Genomic DNA, 20,159 nt, shown 5'->3' on the forward strand with positions numbered 1-20,159 from the left:
CACCTTGAGGGGTGCAGTTTTTAGAATGGTGTCACACTTGGTTATTTTCTATCATACCTCGTATAGACCCCTCAAAATGACTTCAAATGTGATGTGGTCCCTTAAAAAGAAAAAAAAAATGGTGTTGTAAAAAATTTTAAATTTTCGCCATATTTCCGTTTTTTTCATAAATAATCGCAAGTAATATCGAAGAAATGTTACCACTAACATGAAGTACAATATGTCACGAAAAAACAATCTCAGAATCAGCGGGATCTGTTAAAGCATTCCAGAGTTATAACCTCATAAAGTGACAGTGGTCAGAATTGTAAAAATTGGCTCCGTCATTAAGTACCAAATTGGCTCTGTCACTAAGGGGTTAAAAGACTTTAGTCTGTCTGTGTCTTTATCTAATATATAAAGCTGAATGTGTGTGTGTGTGTATGTATGTATGTATGTATGTATGTCCGGGATTGGCATCTGAACCGTCGCAGCTACAGCCACAAAATTTTGCACAGTCACACGTCTGGACCCCGAGAGCGTCATAGGCTATGTTGTGAGGTGAAATTTTAACCCCGCGCTTTCCAATTCACCAAACAATTTTGCCCCTATCTACATAATGGGGAAAAAGTGAAAGGAAAAGTGTTGGAGGCGTCGCAGCTACAGGCACAAAAATTTGCACAGTCACACGTCTGGACCCCGAGAGCGTCATAGGCTATGTTGTGAGGTGAAATTTTAACCCCGCGCTTTCCAATTCACCAAACATTTTTGCCCCTATCTACATAATGGGGAAAATATGAAAGGAAAAGTGTTGGAGGCAAATTAACAGCTGCCAGATGTGAACAAGGGGGACTTAAAGAATGAGAGTGATGGCGCCAAAGAGTATATACTGTACAGTTGCTAAGGTGGGGCCCCGACATGGGATAATCACCACACCACCACGGGGATATGAACACACACACAAAATGCGCCACACACTACCACGTGCTCGAACACATATACCACCCTCAGCGCACATTTCACCACACATACACCAACCTCACCACATAAAAGTAGAAACACAAAAGTCGCCGCTCAAAACTCGCCACGCGCAAAAATCTCCACATGCAAAATTCGCCACACGTGCAAAACTCACCTCATGGAAAACTCGCCACACGCAAAACTTGCACACGCAGAAAAATTGCCACACGCAGAAAAATTGCCACATACACAAAAGTTGCAACACATGCAAAAGTTGCCTCACACAAAACTTGCACATACTCAAAAGGCACCACACATAAAACTCGCCACGCGCAAAACTCGCCATGCGCAAAACTTGCTGCACACAACTTGCTACACTAACCTGTCACATGCAACTCGACACACAAAAAGTTGCTACACACATGTCGCCACACAAAACTCATCTCACAAAAGTCCCTACATGCATGTCGCCACACGCAACTCAACACACACAACTTGACACACGAAACTCGCCCTAAAACACACACAAGTCTGGTATTATCCTTCAAAAATAAAAATCTGATTAATAAGCAGACAAACTACAAGAGCAACAAATGTACCATATAGGAATCCGGCAGCTGTCAGTCACATGACCAGTCTATTATGTGTATGTGTGAGCTAATATATACTGCCAGGGGGAGGGCTTACTGTTGGCTGGGGATTTATCAGGCTGCCATTTTAGCTTACAAATAATGAGGTAAAAATACTGACCAAATAACGTGTGAACGAGGGCTAATACAGGAGGAGATGACATACAGTTATATACTATATACAGGAGGAGATGACACACAGGTATATACTATTTACAGGGGAGATGACACACAGGTATATGCTATATACAGGAGGAGATGACACACAGATATATACTATATACAGGAGAGATGACACACAGGTATATACTATATAGAGGAGGAGATGACATACAGGTACATACTACATACAGGAGGAGATGACATACAGGTATATACTATATACAGGAGGAGATGACACACAGGTATATACTATATACAGGAGCAGATTACCTACAGGTATATAGTATATACAGGAGGAGATGACATACAGGTATATGCTATGTATAGGAGGAGATGACATACAGGTATATACTATATACAGAAGGAGATGACACACAGATATATACTATATATAGGTGAGATGACACACAGGTATATACTATATACAGGAGATTACATACAGGTATATCTAATATATAAAGCTGAATGTGTGTATGTATGTATGTGTGTATGTCCGGGATTGGCATCTGCACCGTCGCAGCTACAGCCACAAAATTTTGCACAGTCACACGTCTGGACCCCGAGAGCGTCATAGGCTATGTTGTGAGGTGAAATTTTAACCCCGCGCATTCCAATTCACCAAACAATTTTGCCCCTATCTACATAATGGGGAAAAAGTGAAGGGAAAAGTGTTGGAGGAAAATTGACAGCTGCCAGATGTGAACAATGAGGACTTAAAGAATGAGAGCGATGGTGCCAAAGAGTATATACCGTACAGTTGCTAAGGTGGGGCCCCGACATGGGATACTCACCACACACTGGGATGTGAACACAAACACAAAATGCGCCACACACTACCACGTGCTTGAACACATATACCACCCTCAGCACACATTTCACCACACACACACCAACCTCGCCACATAAAAGTCGAAACACAAAAGTCACCACTCAAAACTCGCAACGCGCAAAACTCGCTACATGCAAAACTCGCCATATGCAAAACTAGGCTCACGCAAAACTCGCCACACGTGCAAAACTCACCTCATGGAAAACTCACCTCATGCAAAACTTGCACACACAGAAAAATTGCCACATGTACAAAAGTTGCACCACATGCAAAAGTTGCCTCACATAAAACTTGCACATACTCAAAACGCACCACACATAAAACTCGCCACGCGCAAAACTCGCCATGCACAAATCTTGCTGCACACAACTTGCTACACTAACCTGTCACATGCAACTCGACACACAAAATGTTGCTACACGCATGTCACCACACAAAACTCATCTCACAAAAGTCGCTACATGCATGTCGCCACACGCAACTCAACACACACAACTTGACACATGAAACTCACCCTAAAACACACACAAGTCTGGTATTGTCCTTCAAAAATAAAAATCTGATTAATAAGCAGACAAACTACAAGAGCAACAAATGTACCATATAGGAAATACGGCAGCTGTCAGTCACATGGCCTGTCTATTATGTGTATGTGTGAGCTAATATATACTGCCAGGGGGGAGGGCTTCCTGTTGGCTGGGGATTTATCAGGCTGCCAATAGCAACCAATCACAGCTCAGCTTCTATTTTGCTACAGTTAATTAACCTGAGCTCTGATTGGTTAATATAGGCAACAAAGACATTCTCAGTATAACAAAGCTAATATATGTTGTGAAATTCTTCTATTAGCTTAGTTTTTGCCTTTTAATAATTACATTTCTATCTATTTGTTTTGTGGTTTTTGTGTGCAGAATAAATTTTTGTTAACACATTCTATTTTGCTAACAGCAGTCATTAACCCGGGCGAAGCCGGGTAGTACAGCTAGTCTAATATATAAAGCTGAATGTGTGTGTGTGTGTATGTATGTATGTATGTATGTATGTATGTCCGGGATTGGCATCTGAACCGTAGCAGCTACAGCCACAAAATTTTGCACAGTCACACGTCTGGACCCCGAGAGCGTCATAGGCTATGTTGTGAGGTGAAATTTTAACCCCGCGCTTTCCAATTCACCAAACAATTTTGCCCCTATCTACATAATGGGGAAAAAGTGAAAGGAAAAGTGTTGGAGGCGTCGCAGCTACAGGCACAAAATTTTGCACAGTCACACGTCTGGACCCTGAGAGCGTCAAAGCTATATTGTGAGGTGAAATTTTAACCCCGCGCTTTCCAAGTCACCAAACAATTTTGCCCCTATCTACATAATGGGGAAAAAATGAAAGGAAAAGTGTTGGAGGCAAATTAACAGCTGCCAGATGTGAACAAGGGGGACTTAAAGAATGACAGCGATGGCACCAAAGAGTATATACTGTACAGTTGCTAAGGTGGGGCCCCAACATGGGATAATCACACCACCACGGGGATATGAACACACACACAAAATGCGCCACACACTACCACGTGCTCGAACACATATACCACCCTCAGTGCACATTTCACCACACATACACCAACCTCGCCACATAAAAGTAGAAACACAAAAGTCGCCGCTCAAAACTCGCCACGCGCAAAACTCTCCACATGCAAAACTCGCCACACGTGCAAAACTCGCCACACGCAAAACTTGCACACGCAGAAAAATTGCCACACGCAGAAAAATTGCCACATGCACAAAAGTTGCAACACATGCAAAAGTTGCCTCACACAAAACTTGCACATACTCAAAAGGCACCACACATAAAACTCGCCACGCGCAAAACTCGCCATGCGCAAAACTTGCTGCACACAACTTGCTACACTAACCTGTCACATGCAACTCGACACACAAAAAGTTGCTACACGCATGTCGCCACACAAAACTCATCTCACAAAAGTCCCTACATGCATGTCGCCACACGCAACTCAACACACACAACTTGACACACGAAACTCGCCCTAAAACACACACAAGTCTGGTATCCTTCAAAAATAAAAATCTGATTAATAAGCAGACAAACTACAAGAGCAACAAATGTACCATATAGGAATCCGGCAGCTGTCAGTCACATGACCAGTCTATTATGTGTATGTGTGAGCTAATATATACTGCCAGGGGGTGGGCTTACTGTTGGCTGGGGATTTATCAGGCTGCCATTTTAGCTTACAAATACTGAGGTAAAAATACTGACCAAATAACGTGTGAACGAGGGCTAATACAGGAGGAGATGGCATACAGCTATATACTATATACAGGAGATGACACACAGGTATATACTATTTACAGGGGAGATGACACACAGGTATATACTATATACAGGAGGAGATGACACACAGATATATACTATATACAGGAGAGATGACACACAGGTATATACTATATAGAGGAGGAGATGACATACAGGTACATACTACATACAGGAGGAGATGACATACAGGTATATACTATATACAGGAGGAGATGACACACAGGTATATACTATATACAGGAGCAGATTACCTACAGGTATATAGTATATACAGGAGGAGATGACACAGGTATATGCTATGTATAGGAGGAGATGACATACAGGTATATACTATATACAGGAGATGACACACAGATATATACTATATATAGGTGAGATGACACACAGGTATATACTATATACAGGAGATTACATACAGGTATATCTAATATATAAAGCTGAATGTGTGTATGTATGTATGTGTGTATGTCCGGGATTGGCATCTGTACCGTCGCAGCTACAGCCACAAAATTTTGCACAGTCACACGTCTGGACCCCGAGAGCGTCATAGGCTATGTTGTGAGGTGAAATTTTAACCCCGCGCGTTCCAATTCACCAAACAATTTTGCTCCTATCTACATAATGGGGAAAAAGTGAAGGGAAAAGTGTTGGAGGAAAATTGACAGCTGCCAGATGTGAACAATGAGGACTTAAAGAATGAGAGCGATGGCGACAAAGAGTATATACCGTACAGTTGCTAAGGTGGGGCCCCGACATGGGATACTCACCACACACGGGGATATGAACACAAACACAAAATGCGCCACACACTACCACGTGCTTGAACACATATACCACCCTCAGCACACATTTCACCACACACACACACCAACCTCGCCACATAAAAGTCGAAACACAAAAGTCACCACTCAAAACTCGCTACATGCAAAACTCGCCATATGCAAAACTAGGCTCACGCAAAACTCGCCACACGTGCAAAACTCACCTCATGGAAAACTCACCTCATGCAAAACTTGCACACACAGAAAAATTGCCACATGTACAAAAGTTGCACCACATGCAAAAGTTGCCTCACACAAAACTTGCACATACTCAAAATGCACCACACATAAAACTCGCCACGCGCAAAACTCGCCATGCACAAATCTTGCTGCACACAACTTGCTACACTAACCTGTCACATGCAACTCAACACACAAAATGTTGCTACACGCATGTCGCCACACAAAACTCATCTCACAAAAGTCGCTACATGCATGTCGCCACACGCAACTCAACACACACAACTTGACACATAAAACTCGCCCTAAAACACACACAAGTCTGGTATTGTCCTTCAAAAATAAAAATCTGATTAATAAGCAAACTACAAGAGCAACAAATGTACCATATAGGAAATACGGCAGCTGTCAGTCACATGACCTGTCTATTATGTGTATGTGTGAGCTAATATATACTGCCAGGGGGGAGGGCTTCCTGTTGGCTGGGGATTTATCAGGCTGCCAATAGCAACCAATCACAGCTCAGCTTCTATTTTGCTACAGTTAATTAACCTGAGCTCTGATTGGTTAATATAGGCAACAAAGACATTCTCAGTATAACAAAGCTAATATATGTTGTGAAATGCTTCTATTTGCTTAGTTTTTGCCTTTTAATAATTACATTTCTATCTATTTGTTTTGTGGTTTTTGTGTGCAGAATAAATTTTTGTTAACACATTCTATTTTGCTAACAGCAGTCATTAACCCGGGCGAAGCCGGGTAGTACAGCTAGTTTAAGATAAAGGTATTTATCTATCAATAGAGCGATAGATATCTATCTGTGTGTGTAAACATTATTCTTCAATGGAGTATGTAAAAGAGGATGGACAAGGAAATTACATCACAATTCTTTTTTTTTTTGATAAATGATATATCTTTATTTAGCTTACAAAAATTCATACAAATCTGCATGAAAAAACACATGAAAATCTGCATCAAAAACGCATCTAATCTGCGGATTTTTACCTGCGTTTTCTGCCAAGAGAGGAAGAATCCGCGCAGAAAATTCCACAGGCAAATCCGAAATGTGTGCACATACTCTGAGGGGGTTTAACAAAAAGCACGTATGCATTTTTGATAACTGTATATATTTGCAGATGTTGTTCACATTTACAGAACATTAACCCCTTCATGACCCAGCCTATTTTGGCCTTAATGACCTTGCCGTTTTTTGCAATTCTGACCAGTGTCCCTTTATGAGGTAATAACTCAGGAACGCTTCAACGGATCCTAGCGACTCTGAGATTGTTTTTTCGTGACATATTGGGCTTCATGTTAGTGGTAAATTTAGGTCGATAATTTCTGAGTTTATTTGTGAAAAAAACGGAAATTTGGCAAAAATTTTGAAAATTTCGCAATTTTCACATTTTAAATCTTTATTATGTTAAACCAGAGAGTTATGTGACACAAAATAGTTAATAAATAACATTTCCCACATGTATACTTTACATCAGCACAATTTTGGAAACAAATTTTTTTTTTGCCAGGAAGTTATAAGGGTTAAAATTTGACCAGTGATTTCTCATTTTTACAACAAAATTTACAAAACCATTTTTTTTAGGGACCACCTCACATTTGAAGTCAGTTTGAGGGTTCTATATGGCTGAAAATACCCAAAAGTGACACCATTCTAAAAACTGCACCCCTCAAGGTGCTCAAAACCACATTCAAGAAGTTTATTAACCCTTCAGGTGTTTCACAGCAGCAGATGCAACATGGAAGTAAAAAATGAACATTTAACTTTTTAGTCACAAAAATGATCTTTTAGCAACAATTTTTTTATTTTCCCAAGGGTAAAAGGAGAAACTGGACCACGAACGTTGTTGTCCAATTTGTCCTCAGTACGCTGATACCTCAGATGTGGGGGTAAACCACTGTTTGGGCGCACGGCAGGGCTCGGAAGGGAAGGAGCGCCATTTGACTTTTTCAATGAAAAATTGGCTCCAATCTTTAGCGGACACCATGTCGCGTTTGGAGAGCCCCCGTGTGCCTAAACATTGGAGTTCCCCCACAAGTGACCCCCTTTTGGAAACTAGACCCCCCAAGGAACTTATCTAGAAGCATAGTGAGCACTTTAAACCCCCAGGTGCTTCACAAATTGATCCGTAAAAATGAAACAGTACTTTTTTTTCACACAAAAATTATTTTAGCCTCAATTTTTTCATTTTCACATGGGCAACAGGATAAAATGGATCCTAAAATTTGTTGGACAATTTCTCCTGAGTACACCGATACCTCACATGTGGGGGTAAACCACTGTTTGGGCACATGGTAAGGCTCGGAAGGGAAGGAGCGCCATTTGACTTTTTGAATGGAAAATTATCTCCATCGTTAGCGGACACCATGTCACGTTTGGAGAGCCCCTGTGTGCCTAAACATTGGAGCTCCCCCACAAGTGACCCCATTTTGGAAACTAGACCCCCCAAGAAACTTATCTAGATGCATAGTGAGCACTTATAACCCCCAGGTGCTTCACAGAAGTTTATAACGCAGAGCCGTGAAAATAAAAAAATAATTTTTCTTTCCTCAAAAATGATTTTTAGCCCAGAATTTTTTATTTTCCCAAGGGTAATAGGAGAAATTGGACCCCAAATGTTGTTGTCCAGTTTGTCCTGAGTACGATGATACCCCATATGTGGGGGTAAACCACTGTTTTGGCACACGTCGGGGTTCGGAAGGGAAGTAGTGACGTTTTGAAATGCAGACTTTGATGGAATGTTCTGCGGGCGTCAGGTTGCGTTTGCAGAGCCCCTGATGTGCCTAAACAGTAGGAACTCCCCACAAGTAACTCCATTTTGGAAACTAGACCCCCCAAGGAACTTATCTAGATGTGTGATGAGCACGTTCAACCCCCAAGTGCTTCACAGAAGTTTACAACGCAGAGCCGTGAAAATAAAAAATCATTTTTCTTTCCTCAAAAAAGATGTTTTAGCAAGCAATTCTTTATTTTCACAAGGGTAACAGGAGAAATTGGGTCCCAATATTTGTTGCCCAGTTTGTTGTGAGTGTGCTGGTACCCCATATGTGGGGGTAAACCACTGTTTGGGCGCACGTCAGGGCTCGGAAGGGAAGTAGTGACATTTGAAATGCAGACTTTGATGGAATGGTCTGCGGGCATCACGTTGCATTTGCAGAGCCCCTGATGTGCCTAAACAGTAGAAACACCCCACAAGTGACCCCATTTTGGAAACTAGACCCCCCAAGGAACTTATCTAGATGTGTGGTGAGCACTTTCAATCCCCAAGTGCTTCACAGAAGTTTATAACGCAGAGCTGTGAAAATAAAAAATAATTGTACTTTCCTCAAAAATTATGTTTTAGCAAGTAATTTTTTATTTTTGCAAGGGTAACAGGAGAAATTGGACCCCAAAAGTTGTTGCCCAGTTTGTCCTGAGTACGCTGGTACCCCAAATGTGGGGGTAAACCACTGTTTGGGCGCACGTCGGGGCTTGGAAGGGAAGGGAGCACCATTTGACTTTTTGAACGCAAGATTGGCTGGAATCAATGGTGGCGCCATGTTGCGTTTGGAGACCCCTGATGTGCCTAAACAGTGGAAACCCCTCAATTCTAACTCCAACACTAACCCCAACACACCCCTAACCCTAATCCCAACTCTAGCCATAACCCTAACCACAACCCTAACCACAACACACCCCTAACCACAACCCTAACCCCAACACACCCGTAACCCTAATCCCAACCCTAACCCTAATCCCAACCCTAACCACAACTGTAACCCCAACACACCCCTAACCCTATCTGTAACCCTAACCACAAGCCTAATCTTAACCCTATTTCCAACCCTAGCCCTAATTCCAACCCTAACTCTAATTCCAACCCTAACCCTAAGGCTATGTGCCCACGTTGCGGATTCGTGTGAGATTTTTCCGCACGATTTTTGAAAAATCTGCAGGTAAAAGGCACTGCGTTTTACCTGCGGATTTACAGCAGATTTCCAGTGTTTTTTTGTGCGGATTTCACCTGCGGATTCCTATTGAGGAACAGGTGTAAAACGCTGCGGAATCCGCACAAAGAATTGACATGCTGCGGAAAATACAACGCAGCGTTTCTGCACGGAATTTTCCGCACCATGGGTACAGCGGATTTGGTTTTCCATAGGTGTACATGGTACTGTAAACCTGATGGAAAACTGCTACGAATTCGCAGCGGCCAATCCGCTGCGGATCCGCAGCCAAATCCGCACTGTGTGCACATGCCATAACCCTACCCCTAACCCTACCCCTACCCCTAGTTCTAACCCTAGTTCTAACTCTAACCCTAGTGGAAAAAGAAAAAAAAATATTTTCTTTATTTTAATATTGTCCCTACCTATGGGGGTGATAAAGGGGGGGGGTTATTTATTTTTTTTTTTTATTTTGATCGCTGTGATAGAACCTACCACAGCGATCAAAATGTACTTGTAATGAATCTGCCGGCCGGCAGATTCGGCGGGCACACTGAGCATGCGCCCGCCATTTTGGAAGATGGCGGCGCCCATGAAGAAGATGGACCGACACCGGGAGCCTCGGTAAGTATAAGGGGGGAGAGATCGGTGCACGGGGGGGGGGGGGGGGGGGAGATCAGAGCACGGGAGGGTGACATAGGTGCACGGGGGGGGGGGGGAGATCAGAGCACGGGAGGGTGACATAGGTGCACGGGGGGGGGGGGGAGATCAGAGCACGGGAGGGTGACATAGGTGCACGGGGGGGGGGGAGATCAGAGCACGGGAGGGTGACATAGGAGCACGGGGGGAGCAGACAGGAGGACGGGGGAGCGGAGCACAGGACGGAGGGGACTACGGGACAGATCGGTGGCTTGGGGGGGCGATCGGTGGGGTGGGGGGGGTCACTTCAGTATTTCCAGCCATGGCCGATGATATTGCAGCATCGGCCATGGCTGGATTGTAATATTTCACCAGTTTTTTGGGTGAAATATTACAAATCGCTCTGATTGGCAGTTTCACTTTCAACAGCCAATCAGAGCGATCGTAGCCACGGGGGGGGGGTGAAGCCACCCCCCCCCCTGGGCTGAAGTACCACTCCCCCTGTCCCTGCAGATCGGGTAAAATAGGAGTTAACCCTTTCACCCGATCTGCAGGGACGCGATCATTCCATGACGCCACATAGGCGTCATGGGTCGGATTGGCACCGACTTTCATGACGCCTACGTGGCGTCAAAGGTCGGGAAGGGGTTAAAGCCATTGTTTGATTATGGGAAAATATCAATTTAAAGGGGTTGATCCATTAAATATCACTTCTAGTTTATAAATAAGGAATGTTTGATTTTTTTAATGACTGGTAAAAGAATTGTCCAGTGAAGTTATAAATTTTATTTAGTTTGATGCCATGTGCTGGTCATTCTTGGCACAGTTCTGATTTCTGCTCAGCATAGTTTCTGTAAGAAGTGACTGAGCACGAGTGGCCGGCAGTACTCTGCTTAGATGGAGCCACATATTGGGGTACACTTTGATTTTCACAGAAAAGACATTCAAGACTGGCATTTTGTCCCTATGAAGTTTACCAATCAGGACCTCTTTTAGATGTATAAATATGTGGACGCTTTCCTACCTGAGCGCTCCATCACAAATGCCAATTTAATTGACAAAAAATGTTCTGTCTGGACAAAATGCTGTATTGCCCTGCTTATTAAAAAATAAAAGCTAGAAACACAAAACGTGTGTGTGTGTGTGTGTATATATAAGCTATAATTCAGAGCCAAAAGGAAGCCAGGAGAGGATAATTGGTATATGTCAGTATATATGTATATCTGTCCGCAGAACTACTTTAATGGATTATTTGATGTCCGGCTTAATATATATATTTTTTTATATTTTGAGACTTTTTCAAACCTACAAAAATTCTCCACCAAGTATAATAATTACTCAACTCCCCTAACAAAACAGAAAATATAACCTAAAAATAAATGTCTATCTAATAATATTAATATAAATATGAAAAGAAATCTAAATCAAGAAAGACATCAAGGGGATAACCAAAGTAATAAAATAATTTATGAAATGGTCAACAATAAAAAGGCTTGATAGGGCCGGTTTCACACTAGCGTTTGTGTACGCAACGTGGTGCTGCGGACTTCTTACCTTCAAATCCGCATCTGTCATGCGTACCTATCTGTAACATTGTGTACACAGGGACATGTGTTGTATGCAGATGCGTCCCCGTGTGGCGTTTTGACGTGCCCGCTGAACGCACCATGTGAAATAAGCCGGATTACTCACCGGTAATGCTCTTTTAATGAGTCCACGACAGCACTCCACATGAGAGAGGGGGATCCGCCCATAGGAACAGGAAACCTACAGAATAAAAGGAGGAGGTCCCCTCTCCTCCTCAGTTTAGTTTACAGAGTATAAAAAGGGAACCGCAAAAGCTTTAGTATTAATTCTTCAGCAAAATATCTTAAAAACTCTATACAACCATTATTTTGTGAATTTAAAAGGAAGAGCTGTGCATAACTTAGGGAGGGTTGTAAATGGGTGCTGTCGTGGACTCATTAAAAGAGCATTACCGGTGAGTAATCCGGCTTTTTACCCTTCGCCACGACAGCACCCCACATGAGAGATTTTCAGAGATTCATTATTTGGTGGGATTACTGTACTAAGGCTACGTTCACATTTGCGTTGTGCGCCGCAGCGCACAACGCAAACAAAAACGCATGCACAACGCTGCGTTTTGCGCCGCATGCGTCGTTTTTTTCATTGAATTTGGACGCAGCAAAAATGCAACTTGCTGCGTCCTCTGCGCCCCGACGCGGGCGCCGCAGCGACGCATGCGGCGCAAAACGCAAGTGCGCCGCATGTCCATGCGCCCCCATGTTAAATATAGGGGCGCATGACGCATGCGGCGACGCTGCGGCGCCCGACGCTGCGGCGCTGGCCGCAAATGTGAACGTAGCCTAAGAACAGCTCTACCAAAGGTCAGATCAGAAGATGTAGATAGATCAAGTCTATAATGGTTGTAAAAGGTAGAAGGTGTGGACCAAGTTGCGGCCTTACATATTAAATGGATCGGTACATCTGCTTGTTCCGCCCAGGAGGAAGCCATGGCTCATGTTGAGTGCGCTTTAATACCCACTGGAGGAATTTCGCCTTTTGACGTATAGGCCAAGCAGATAGCCTCTCTGATCCATCGTGATATGGTAGCTCTCGTGACCCCATGTCCTTTCTTGTGGCTCTGAAAGGAGATAAACAGAGCCCTACTCTCCCTCCATGTCTGACACCTTTCTATATAAGTCAGGATGGCTCTTCTGACATCTAAGGTGTGGAACTTATGTTGTTCTGGAGTTACAGGTGAATCAAAGAAGGAAGGGAGAAATATCTCTTGTGACCTGTGGTAGGTGGATGCTACCTTTGGGAGGTATGAGGGGTCTGGTTTTAGGACTATCCGATCATGGAATATCAGTAAGAAGGGTGGGTCTACTGATAGGGCCTGGATGTCACTAACACGTCTAGCTGAAGTTAGGGCTACCAAGAGGGCTACTTTATATGTTAAGACATTTAAAGGTATCGAATGTAGTGGCTCAAATGGGGAGCTGGTTAGGGCTTCTAGCACTAGATTTAAATCCCACGGAGGTAGACGGGGAATATGTACCGGATTACTTCGTTCACAAGACCTAATGAATCTGGAGATCCATCTATCAGCTGCTATATTACATCCATATAGGGCTCCTAATGCTGAGATCTGGACTCTTAAGGTGTTTACCGATAAACCTAATTCTCTACCTTTTTGAAGGAACTCTAGAATAGGTGTTACCGGGACCTGTTTAGTGAACGGTGTTGTATGAAAGTTTAAGAATTTTTTCCATACCCTGCTACATATCAGGGTGGTAGATCTTTTCCTACTTAATAGCAGGGTGTTTACTAGTTGTTCTGAAAAACCCCTTGAACTTAGTAACTGCCGCTCAAGTTCCACGCCGTCAAGTGAAGCCCTTTCACTTGCGGGTGGAAAAACGGCCCCTGGAACAGTAGTTCCTTGTCCAATGGAAGGATCCATGGATCGCATAGACACATGCTCTGAAGGCAGGAGAACCACGGTCTTTTTGGCCAGAAGGGTGCAATGAGGATTACCCTTGCTTGCTCCCTTCTGATCTTCCTGATCACTAGCGGAATCAGAGACATTGGAGGAAAGGCGTACGCCAGTTTGAAGTTCCAAGGATGGTGTAGAGAGTCCAGCATGTCTGGATGATCCATGGAGTTCAGGGAAGCGAATCTTTCTACCTGTCTGTTGCCTCTTGTGGCAAATAGATCTATCTGAGGCATTCCCCATGCTTTTGTTATTACTCTGAACACATTTCTGTTTAAGGTCCATTCTCCCTGGCGTAGCATGTTTCGACTGAGGTAGTCCGCTTTGATATTTTCTACTCCTCTGATGTGTAGGGCTGTTAGGGACGCAAGATGAGTCTCTGCGAACTGGAAGATCTCTCCTGCGATGGTCATCAGACTTCCTGACCGTGTACCGCCCTGACGGTTTACATAGGCCACTGTGGTGGAGTTGTCTGAGAAGACTCTTACATGTGCCCCTTGAATCTGTGGAAGAAAATAATTTAAGGCTTTTTCTACCGCTGTTAATTCTTTCCAATTTGAAGAACATGATGATTCTGCCCGATTCCAGGTATCCTGGACTACATTATCTTCCATGTGTGCACCCCACCCCGTAGGGCTGGCGTCGGTAGTAATTATTTTGGATGGATCTACTATCCAAGGTACACCCTCTGAAAGGTGTCCCATATCTAGCCACCAGGACAGAGATTCTATGACATCTCTAGAGAGAGTTAGTTTACTCTCCAGGTGTCCTTTTCGTCCCTGGACTGACAATACTTCGTACTGTAATTGGCGGGTATGGAATTGAGCCCATGGTACAGCCGGAATACATGAGGACAATGATCCTAATAAGGACATAGCCTTTCTTAGTGTCATGTATGGATTTCTTATTGCTTCTGACACCTTTGACTGTATAGTCATTTTCTTTGAATGTGGGAGGAAGCTCTTTTGACTTACGGAGTCTAGCTGGATCCCTAGAAACATATGAGTAGTGTCTGGATTCAGTCTGGACTTTTCGAAGTTGACGATCCAACCCAACTCCTGCAGGGATGAGATCGTGTCAGACAACCGCATTTTACATTGAGCAACAGAATCTCCTACCACTAGAAAGTCATCCAGGTAGGGTATTATCAAAGTGTCCCGTTGGCGCATATAAGCCATCACCTCTAATATCACTTTTGTAAAGATGCGGGGGGCCATAGAAAGCCCAAATGGCATTGCTACATACTGAAAGTGACGAACCTGTCCCTCCATGATGACTGCTACTCTTAGATACTGCTGGTGTTCGGCATGTATGGGAAGATGATAGTATGCATCTTTTAGGTCTATCCCGGCCATGACACACCTAGGGAACAAAAGTTTAATGGTAGAACTAATGGATTCCATTTTGAAAGTATGGTTACGCAAAAAGGAATTTAGTTTTTTAAGGTTTATGATGGTTCTAAATGAACCATCCGGCTTATTGATCAAGAATAAAGGGGAATAGAACCCCTTCCTTTCTTGACCCCGGGGAACCTCTATCAATACTTTTTTAGATAGAAGCGACAGGATCTCTGATTCTAGAGCCTCTTGCTGTTGTCGTCCTTTTGGAGATGTTACTATAAAAGAATCCCAAGGGATTCTATCGAATTCTAACTTTAATCCGTTTTCAATAATGTCCAGAATCCAATGACTAGATGTTATCAGCTTCCATTTAGAAAAGAAATATTTTAATCTACCGCCTACTTCATAATTAACGGTACTTGTTACGTTTTTGGTTATAGGATCCGGAAAACAGAGCACCTCTTTGTTTTGGATCCTTTGTTTCCCAGCGCTCCCTTTGCTCAGCAGGTTTGTTCCTGGTAAAGGGGTGTCTCCTGAAGGCTCTCCTGTAAGAGGGAAGATACTGGTTAGGGAAGCCCTTCTTCCACTCTCCTGCTTTATTTAAGAGCTCATCCAGAGTTTTCCCAAATAGGAACTCACCCTGGCAGGGGATCGCACAAAGTTTTGCTTTGGCCTGTGCGTCCCCTTTCCAATTTTTCAACCAGAGTGCTCGCCGGGCTGTGTTCACTAAGCCGGCTGACCTGGCTGTTAGGCGTAGCGAATCTACAGAGGCATCAGCTAGAAACGCTACTGCCTCTTTCATTAGAGGGATTTTCGATAGAATTGTTTTTCTCGAAGTTCCACCTCTAATTTGTTCCTCCAGCTGCTCTGTCCATACTAGCAGCGATCTTGCAGTACAGGTGCTAGAAATGGCTGGCCTGAATGCCCCCGTATTAGCCTCCCATGACCTCTTAAGTAAGGCTTCTGCCTTTCGGTCTAACGGATCAGTCAGAGTCCCCGAGTCTTCAACAGGCAAGACCGATTGCTTGGAAGTTGAGGCCACTGCAGCATCAACTTTTGGTATTTTTTGCCAAGAATTAAGTTCTTCATCACTGAAGGGGTAGCGTCTCTTAGCAGAGGATGGTAAGAATCCCCTTGTATGCTGTTTCTCCCACTCCTTCTTAACTAGCTCTTTAATTGTGGGTATGACGGGGAAGGATCTCCGTTTTTTCTGTCCTAACCCCGCAAACATGATGTCCTGAGCTGAGTTCTTTCCCTTCTCATCTGGGCACCCCATCGTGCTTCTGACGGCTTTAACTACATTGTCTACGCTGCTATTTGGTAGACAAAGCCCTCCTTCATATTCTGACGAACTTGGCTGAGATTCCTCTTCGTCAGAGGATTTTTGTACTACCTCTGACTCCGAGCTTGCTGGAGATCGGGACCGGCTAGGTTGACGGGTACTGGTGCTACTTGTATGCGCCAGACCCTGCATCTCTTCACGTATTATAGCTCTAACGTCAGACGGAGTCAGGGCCGGACTGGCCATAGGGCACTTCTGGCAAATGCCAGAAGGGCCGGTGCCAGTGGTGGGCCGCTCAATCCGCCGCCCCCGCCGTCGCATTCAACTATACCGGCGTATAGACGCCGGTACAGTTGAATGCAATGATGGAGGAGAGAGCGTCTACAGACGCTCCTCTCCCATCATTCCCCGCTCTGCCTCTGACACTGCGGGTGCGCGATGATGTCATATCATCGCGCACCTGCTGTGTCCCGGGCAGACTGCAGCTGCTGAGGCAGGAACCAGGAAGCAACGCTGGGCACGAGGAGAGGTGAGGAGAGTTTTTTTTTTTTCTGGACTGTGGGGCCATTCTCGGAGGAGGTGAGGGGAGGAAGAGAAGAGATGTGGGCTGTATATAGTTCTCTGTGGGCTGTGCTCTGTGCTGTATACTACTGTGGGCTGTATATAGTTCTCTGTGGGCTGTGCTCTGTGCTGTATACTGCTGTGGGCTGTATATAGTTCTCTGTGGGCTGTGCTCTGTGCTGTATACTGCTGTGTGCTGTATATAGTTCTCTGTGGGCTGTGCTCTGTGCTGTATACTACTGTGGGCTGTATATAGTTCTCTGTGGGCTGTGCTCTGTGCTGTATACTGCTGTGGGCTGTATATAGTTCTCTGTGGGCTGTGCTCTGTGCTGTATACTACTGTGGGCTGTATATAGTTCTCTGTGGGCTGTGCTGTATACTGCTGTGGGCTGTATATAGTTCTCTGTGGGCTGTGCTCTGTGCAGTATACTACTGTGTGCTCTGTGCTATATATAGCTCTCTGGGCTGTGCTCTGTGCTGTATACTACTGTGTGCTCTGTGCTATATATAGTTCTCTGTGGGCTGTGCTCTGTGCTGTATACTGCTGTGGGCTGTATATAGCTCTCTGTGGGCTGTGCTCTGTGCTGTATACTACTGTGCTGTATATAGTTCTCTGTGGGCTGTGCTCTGTGCTGTATACTGCTGTGGGCTGTATATAGTTCTCTGTGGGCTGTGCTCTGTGCTGTATACTGCTGTGGGCTGTATATAGCTCTCTGTGGGCTGTGCTCTGTGCTGTATACTACTGTGTGCTCTGTGCTATATATAGTTCTCTGTGGGCTGTGCTCTGTGCTGTATACTGCTGTGGGCTGTATATAGTTCTCTGTGGGCTGTGCTGTATATATTACTTTGTGGGCTGTGCTGTATATATTACTTTGTGGGCTGTGCTGTATATATTACTCTGTGGGCTGTGCTGTATACTACTGTGTGGACTGTGCTGTATACTTCTACGTGGGCTGTGCTGTATACTACTGTGTGGTCTGTGCTGAATACTGCTGTGTGGGCTGTGTTATCTACTACGCGAGCTGTGCTATAGTATGCAGGCTGTGCTGTATACTATGCGGTTTGTGCTATATAATATGCGGGCTTTGCTATATACTATGGGGAGTATATTATATTCTATGGGGGAGGCCATGTTATGTACTATGTGGCTGTGTTATATACTATTGTGGGGGTATATTCTATTCTATGGGGGAGGCTGCGTTATATACTATGGGGGGCTGCATTATATTCTATGGGGGGCTACATTATATATTATGGGGAGGTGGGCTGTATTATATTCTATGGGGGTTACATACTCTGGGGTGGCTGCATTATACTCTGTGGGGTGGCTGCATTATACTCTGGGGTGGCTGCATTATACTCTGGGGTGGCTGCATTATACTCTGGGGTGGCTGCATTATACTATATGTGGGCTGCATTATACTGTATCGAGGACTATGGGGAATACGTTATACTATATGAAGAACTATGGGGTGCATTATACTATGGGAAGTGAATTGTACTACATGGATGACTGTGGCGGTGCATTATACTATATGAAGCACTATGAGGATTGTATTATGCTATATGGAGGACTATGAGGATTGTATTATGCTATATGGAGGACTATGAGGAGTGTATTATACTATGTGGAGGACTGAGCAGTGTATTTTAATATATGGAGGACTATAGGGAGTGTATTATACTATATGGAGGACTATGGAGCACATTATAATATATGGAGGACTATGGGGTGTATTTTACTAAACAAGTAAAATGCTGCATATTCGGATTGTTTTTGCTGGAACAAAAAGCCTTGTTGTCAGCAGCACATTGCCAGTGTAAACTGTAGATGTGCTGCTGAAAACATGATACTGTATGGTGATCTATTAGTGATCGTTCTGTCTCATCATTATTCCTCAGCTGGTGGAAAGAGGCCGGGAAACAAGCGTTGAACAACTTCAGTATTGTCGATCAAACTCGTTTAGCGGCCTGAACTCAGCGCACGTAAATACAACAGAAAGGCTTCTGTGTGATGTGCAATATGTTAGCATTTGGGGACCCATTTTAAACTTTGCCTAGGGCCCCACTTTGCCTAAAACCGGCCCTGCCTACAAGTGTACAAAGATATTATACAGTCACCATGTGACAAGTGGGCCTGTGTAACTTCAAATGCCAGGGCTGAATTTTAGTCCCAGTCCGGCCCTGGACGGAGTCATTACGTTTTCCTGCCGTAAAGTTAGTATGATGCACTCTGCACATAACCTCTTTGTATATGAGTCCGGGAGTGGTTGTAAACATAAGGCACATTCTCTGTGTTTGGTTTTATGTGTCCTTTTCTTAGTCTAGAGGAAGGGGATACAGGAGGAACATATATCAGCATATGGGAAGAGGCTCTTTTAAAAACTCACCCAGTGAAGCTGACAGGTACCGGTTCTGGAGGCGGATTCTTTGATGAAAGATCCTTCTGTTTGGTGGCAGATCGCTTTTCCTGAGATCGATCCCCACTTTTGGTGCTGCTCCTGGCGCTTGTCTCCTTGCTGGGAGACCGCTCTGTTGCAGGCAAGTGCGCTACATCGGCCGGTGAAGCCATACTTACACACACCGGCCGACGCTAGCGCTGCACTTTTAAATTTGGCGCCGAATCTCCTGCCTCCCCGGACCTAACCCGGAAGTGCTCCAGCGACTTCCGGGTTAGATGCGCCGCTCCTCCTTACCATGCGGCGGCTGCTGGATAAAAAGCCGGCCGCTGAGCGCGCGCGTCCTCATGGATCCGGGCGGACCAGCGGCACCGAACCCGGACCATGGTGATCGACCAGACGAGGGGGGAGGCTGCAAACAGTGGCTCCCCCGCCGCTGCTTCTGGCACCGTAGCCCCTGCCGTTCGCATGGAGACTGACGCAGGCGGGTGCATGGCCCAGGAATCCTCTTCAACTGCAAGTACTTCGGGTTCCCATAGAAACAGGAAACCTAAACTAAACTGAGGAGGAGAGGGGACCGCCTCCTTTTATTCTGTAGGTTTCCTGTTCCTATGGGCG

General features: G+C 44.5%; 1 protein-coding gene across 2 annotated transcripts in view; it reads left to right on the forward strand.

Moving 5' to 3' along the window:
• CDCA8 (cell division cycle associated 8) overlaps positions 1-20,159 on the forward strand; it is a 59,968-nt gene that overhangs the window by 25,725 nt on the left and 14,084 nt on the right. The window lies entirely within an intron of this gene.

This window comes from Ranitomeya variabilis, chromosome 3, assembly GCF_051348905.1.
Source record: "Ranitomeya variabilis isolate aRanVar5 chromosome 3, aRanVar5.hap1, whole genome shotgun sequence".
In the NCBI taxonomy this organism is placed as follows: domain Eukaryota; kingdom Metazoa; phylum Chordata; class Amphibia; order Anura; family Dendrobatidae; genus Ranitomeya; species Ranitomeya variabilis.